This window comes from Miscanthus floridulus, chromosome 11, assembly GCF_019320115.1.
Source record: "Miscanthus floridulus cultivar M001 chromosome 11, ASM1932011v1, whole genome shotgun sequence".
Lineage (NCBI taxonomy): Eukaryota > Viridiplantae > Streptophyta > Magnoliopsida > Poales > Poaceae > Miscanthus > Miscanthus floridulus.
Window position 1 is genome coordinate 68588687 of NC_089590.1, and position 7013 is coordinate 68595699.

Consider the following 7013-nt stretch of genomic DNA (forward strand, 5'->3'; position numbering starts at 1 on the left):
TCAACAAAGCGATCGTATGCCTGGCAACCATCGACGCCAGCATACTTTTACTTGTATAATTGTACAAGTGCAAAGCTCAAGAGGAGCAGAAACTCAATACGAATACGTCGATGGAATCATCACCGGCGTATTTCTATACAATAATAATACTAGTAAAAAGGGACATCAGTTAGGCTAGTATGCACATATACAGAAAGATCTAAAAAGATGCTATTTTCGGGCAGGCATGCAGTATTGAGCAATGCAGTCATAGATTCACAAAGGAGTCAATATTTCCGGTACTCACTGAGTTAACCCAAGATGTAACTTACCTTCAGTTGCCAGTTGGTATATATATAAATATACTATAAAACAATGACTCTTAAGAGTCTAAGTACAGTTGGTATATATAACTTACCTTCAGTTGCCACTTGCCTTCATTTGGTATATACTCCTTCCGTCTACAAAAGAATGCAATTCTCGTTTTTTCATAAGTCCAACAATTTGTATTTTGACCAAAATTATATGAAAAAATATTAACATTGATGATACAAAATTAGTATCGTTAGATTAGTTATAGCATATATTTGTTATAATAAATTTATTTAGAGATATAAATATTAATAATATTTTCTATAAATTTGGTCAAACTTAAGTAAACTTACCAACACGAATATCATAATTGTGGACGGAGGGAGTATATAAATATACTACGGTACAGTACCGATGAGTACTTCCGGCGTGTTATTATTATCTAGTTTTTCAGTCTGAAGTGTATGGGTGACGTCAGCGTGATGCATGCGCTGTGATCACTGGGGGTTCCTACTACCATTTTTATCCGGTCCAATCGCTGCGCCTTTGGCCTTTAGACTACGCACGCAATGGACGCCCGGTTTTGTCGTGCCTTTTTGACATTGTGACAACTGACGACGTAGCATTTTCTGTATTTTCGTCGCCCCCGTTTCTCATTCGCTAGCTGCTCGTGTTTTTCTACTCGATGTGCCATAGTCCTGTTCACACACTCCACAGGCCATGCCCTTTAATTTGGTCGAGCAAGTTGCATGACTGGGGATCGGGACGTCAATAAAACACGATAAGGAAGTAGGTTACCTAACAAAAACAAGAGACTTTTCCCTGTGTGCCATTATAAAAGATCGCAATCCTCTGTGTGCCCCTGGAAAAATTCAGCGGTCTTCAGCGCCACTACTCTAACTTTTTCGTGTCCTCCATGCCACTTCCGTCAGTTCAGGCTCTAACGCCGTTAACTGCAGGTGTGAAAAGACAAAAATGCCCTTAAGTTCAAATATGTTATTAATTTTTTTGAGCATCTTAACGACTTCAAATGAAAAAACTCAAAACTAGAAAGTTGTAGATCTCATCGAGATCTATAATTTTCATATAAAAATTATTTTCATTTAATTCCGCAAAAAAAATATGATTTGATATGATTAATATATCTTAGAAAAATCATATTTTTTTTTTGCGGAATTAAATGAAAATAATTTTTATATCAAAATTATAGATCTCGACGAGATCTACAACTTTCTAGTTTTGAGTTTTTTCATTTGAAGTCGTTAAGATGCTCAAAAAATTAATAACATATTTGAACTTAAGGGCATTTTCGTCTTTTCACACCTGCAGTTTAACGGCGTTAGAGCCTGAACTGACGGAAGTGGCATGGAGGACACGAAAAAGTTGGAGTAGTGGCGCTGAAGACCGCTGAATTTTTCCAGGGGCACACAGGGGATTGCGATCTTTTATAATGGCACACAGGGAAAAGTCTCCAAAAACAATACCAAGAGGAGGTACGTGTGTGTGTCATGATCGCGTCGTCGTAACTCGTACGCTCAATATCACAGATTCACAGGTTGCTAGGGCGTAGACAGTGGCAAGGTATGTCGCAGAACAAGAGGCCACAAACAAAACTACAAGTCTAGAACACCAGAGTGTTCTTCTAAGGAGCATAAAAGACTTGGACTTGTTTGGTTTAAGCTGCAATTTTAAGGTCTTTTATGCAAGTTTTCTGTGGTTTTTTTATTCTCAGCGGACCAAAAGTAAAAAAAAAAGCCTATCTTTACTTGCTTTTCAACTTTTAGTTTATTTCCCCATAAATCAACTTTCTAGCTTTTTAAAATCAAACTCAACAGCTAGGTCCTAGATTCTTTTGTTTCAGCTTCTAGCTTCTGACCGACAGAAGCCACAAAAGAAACTGAAACAAACAAACCCTCGCTACCACATGGAATCCTATTGTGGCCATGGGCCACGCCTTAGCAAAGACCAAAGAAGCCGTATGCAAGATTTGTGTGACCCATGCACCGTTATACTCCCTCCGTCCACGAGAGAATGCAATTCTTTCTTTTCGAGAAGTCAAACGATTTAAAGTCTGACATGAGTTATATAAAAAATACTAAAAAAACATTATACAAAATAAGTAACATAAAATTAGTTCGATATATTTTCATAGTAAATCAAGTTGAAGACGTAAATCTGCATACTATTTACTATAACTTGATCAAAGTTAAGTTAATTGGATTTGGATAAATTCCATAGTTGCATTCTTTTATGGGTGGAGGGAGTACAAATGTAAGTTTAGTACCATACTGCCTCAACCATGAAAGGGGACATCATAATTTGTGGCATAATTTGTGGCAGAGAAGTACGTGATGCTGAAATTAATTACTTAATTATTATTTTTTGTTTCGGTCAATATTAACATATTTTGTATTTCTATTTTTACTATCTTTGTTTTTGGTTTAAGTTTTATTTATCACCTTTTTATTTGAGCATTTACCGGTAGCTTTTGAAACTTGCTTATAAAACGTGTTCTTTATTTTGATTTTATTTAAAAAGCCGTGCAGATGCCAATAGACGCCCAAATAAACTGGGCCTTAGTCTCTTTTCTAGCCTTGTCATCTACGGTAACGCATGGTTCAACCTGATGGGCCGTATTCGCAGTTATTTATAGCCCATCTGAGGCTTGTTTAATTCCAGAGTATAAAATTTTGGGTGTCATATCGGGTGTTATATCGGAGTATCACATGAGGTGTTCGAATACTAATAAAAAATAAATTACACAATTCGTCAGCAATCCGCGAGATGAATTTATTAAGCCTAATTAATCCGGCATCAGCACATGTCTGTACTGTAGCACTGGGAGATGAATTTATTAAGCCTAATTAATCCGTCGTTAGCACATGTGTTACTGTAGCACCGCGTTGTTAAATCATGAACTAATTAGACTTAAAAATTCATCTCGTAAATTAGTCACCAACTGTGCATGTGTCCAGCGTTCAATATTTAGAGAGGGGAACTAAAAAGGCCCCGATATAAGAGCGACAGAGTCGGGCTCCGCGCGTCTCTCTCCCTCCCTCCCCGCGATCGCGAGCGGACGCACTGCCCTCCAAACCCGCACGGGAAACGGATCGAGCCAGCGGCAGGAGGACGAGGTCTAGTACAGTGATCTACTGTTTTCAATTGGGGAATTTGCACGGCTTATGATCTTGATTTGTGCTGCGAACTGCGATGCATGGTTGCAACTTGCAATGCAGTTAATCTTCTTAGGAACGTCACAGTGAATTTGGACTGTCCGGATTTGCAGGTTTTTAGTTTTGGGGAAATAAACTTGCAAAGTTTGGATCCCGCCCTGTGAGATGTGCCTCAAGTTTCTCAGCTCTGTGAGATGCTTGACAACATATCGGCAGAGCTGCAGGGGCAGGAGGTTGTGTATCAGTGGGTTACGGGATTCTTCAAGGTCACATCTCTGGTTTGATGATAAAATGAGACTAGGCTCAGATATTGTAATCCACAACCGAGATAACTGTGCAGTCTCAAGAACAAATTCATTGGAGTCTGTAATCCCTTTGATGATGACTTACAGCAGTAAGAAGCGCTATCAAGCTTTTCTTGAGGATCTCCATATGTGCATGATATGTCTTAACAAGAGCAAAGGTATGTATTTCCAACCAACCCTGGCAGTTATAGCATTCTCATTCATCCTTTAATGTCCCTGTTACTCCTTGAATCATTTCCTTTGTTGAAATGTGCCTTGTAATCAATACCACCTGGGTGAAGTTTTATTGTTTCACAATTCACATAGTACCTCTTGGGAGCTAATAGGGTTCTGGTCTTCAGTCCGAACTGACAGAATTTCAGCGAAATCTCCCGTCTCAGTGGGGCCTGAAACAATATCGCACCAGTCAAAAATTTCGGTCCAAATTGAATTTTTAGTCTAGTCTAGAGTTTAACAAGCCCACAAGTGCTTGCTTCAATATAAAAGTGCAAACCGGTCAAACTATAATCAATTTGTTTTCTCCTTGTGCCTCTCGGTCAAATTTTTACCAAATATTAGCTAAACATGAACATTTTGACTGGTCCATACTGTTGAATCCCGGTCCAAAATTTTTGATATTCACCCATTTTGGCGGGGTCTGAAATTTTTCACCATTTGAATCCCAGAAGGCCAGAACCCTTTGAACCTGTAAATTCCTAGCATTACCTTGTGAAACTGACTTGCACTCGCATAGGTTTATTCTCCTGTAACTAACTTGAATTCTGAAACAACTAGGCTCAAACTTCATCAAGCTTTCATGCCAACACCTATTTTGTGTGAAGTGCATGGAGACCTTATGCAGAATGCACGTCCAGGAAGGTACTGTGTTTCAGTTGGTATGCCCTGATACCAAGTGCAATGCTTCAATTCCACCATATGTGTTGAAGAGGCTTCTTACGGGAGAAGAATTTGAACGTTGGGATAGGCTTGTTCTTAAGAAAGCATTGGACTCGATGTCAGATGCGGTTTACTGTCCAAGATGTGGGATTGGTTGCTTGGAAGATGAGAGTAACAATTCACAATGCCCAAAATGTTCCTTTATCTTTTGCTCGTTATGTAAGGAACCATGCCATCCTGGGAAGCAGTGCACAACTCCAGAAGACATGATCAAAAGACAGCAGGTAAAATTCAAGATATGCACTAAGATCACTTTCATTTTTATGTTTTGCAGTTGATTCTCATCTTTGCATAGTAACCAGTGTATTAAACATCTGGAGTCTCCTTACTATGTAATTCAATGATACAATGTGCATTTGACATGCACTCTAATAAAGATCTGAGGGTCTGAGAAGCTTTTGCTACGGACTCGCTACTAGTTTATGCATTTAGCTGAATATCCAACACTTGCTGCCTACAATTTCTTTGTTTGCACTTTGCAGGCATCAGGCAGGATGTCAGAGAAGGATATGACGCGGGAACTGCTCACCATCAGAAAAATGTTCAATGATATTCAACTATGTCCAAAATGCCGAATGCCTATCGTCAAAACAGAAGGGTGCAACAAGATGTCGTGTGGCAACTGTGGTCAGTTGCTCTGCTTCCGCTGCGGCAGGGCGATCTATGGCTATGACCATTTCTGGTAGGTGATTCCAAGGCATCAATGATGCTTCCCTGGCATACCTTTTATGCACGGTTGGTTTGACAAAGTATAACAAAATCGGCCCATTGTAGGAACGGCAGCTGTGTGCTCTTTGAGCTACGTCAGTATAGCGATGTAACGCCATTCGAGAGGCATATGGAAGAAGTTCAAATTGACCGCCGGGTTAAAATTCAACTGAGCCCAATCGGTAGTACTATCAGATGCCCTAAATGTCGCCAGAGAAATTTCAAGGTAAAGCAGCATTCGGCTTATTGCACGAGAGTGGTGATTGTTGATCACCAATGTTACGAGCATTGATTTGTCAGTGTGTATATGCATAATCTGACCAATGACCATGTGCATTCAGGACAACGAGGAATACATTTTCTGCTGGGCGTGCCGGATCCACTACTGCTCATTGTGCAGGATGAGGGTTGAGGACAAATACATGAAGTCAGGGCACTATCGGTCGTCAGAGTGTGTGGGGCTTGGAAACTTCTAGCGCTGGATCTGCCGCAGTTCTTCATCATAATATAGTGCAAGAGTCCCTTCGGAAATATATCCAATAGAATTAGGGCTGTGGATTGGTTCCCTTAAGGTCTCCATCAACTAACCCTCTTTAGTTCAATTTATTTGAAAAATAGCGTGCTGTCGATGTGTTCCTCTTGCTCCCGTTTTGTCACTGATGAGTGTCACATAGTGTTGAGTGACATTTTCTGTGAAATGTAATTCTATTATCACGGATTTATTATGTCCAATCAATTCGACACAATTTCAGCTACAATCTCCAGACCAAGTAATGACCATGAGGCTTGTCTTGGCTGCATTGCACTTTCCCGGTGCAACACCTGAACTGACAAATGAAGAGTTCTTGTCGGAGTAGGACTTGGTCAGAGCGATCCATTCAAAATGAATGCCTTAGTGATCTTATATTAAGAAAAATTGACCCCTATATATCATCCAATTAGGGTAATTTTTTTAATTTTTAATATTTTATGAAAAGTTGACTTATCAAATTATTAGATTGTCCCTTAAGGTCTTATTGGAATTGCTCCACAAACTTGAGCAGCTCAAAAAAAAAACCTAGAGTTTCTGTAGCACCTCTTATAATCCCATCTTTTTATGGAGCAAAGTTTAAGGAGATGTAGGTATTTAGATAATGCTTGGCCACCGGGCGTCCGGCCCATCTGGACGTGCTCTCAAAAAACTCCTCACATGTGGCCATCCGCTCGTCCCACTCCCCGCGGCACCTCCATGCCGTGCCATCCCCCGCTCCCCCGCGGCATGGCACCTCCATACCACGCCATCCCCCGCGGCGCCTCCACCAGCCAGCGTCCGCCGCCGGCCCCTTCTTCCCGGCCCCCGCCCGGCTAGAGCTACCCGTCAGCCCCTTCTTCCCGCCCCTGCCCGGCCAGAGCTCGCCAATAGCCGCTTGCGCCTATGCCAGCCCCTTCCCCCTAGCCCTCGCCCAGCCAGAGCCTACCGGTGGCCTGTGCCCATTGCTGGCCTGTCCCCGCCTCTCCCTCCGCGCCGCCTGCGACGGTGGCAGCTTGCAGCGCAACCAAAGTTCACCAGCGGCCTGTCCCCGCCACCCCCTCCGCTCGCCTCCAGAAGAGGCCATGACGG

At 41.6% G+C, this 7013-nt stretch overlaps 1 pseudogene; it reads left to right on the plus strand.

Moving 5' to 3' along the window:
• Window positions 1–3501: 3501 nt before the first annotated feature.
• LOC136492128 (uncharacterized) lies at window positions 3502–6154 on the plus strand (annotated as a pseudogene).
• The last annotated feature ends 859 nt before the right edge of the window (window positions 6155–7013 follow it).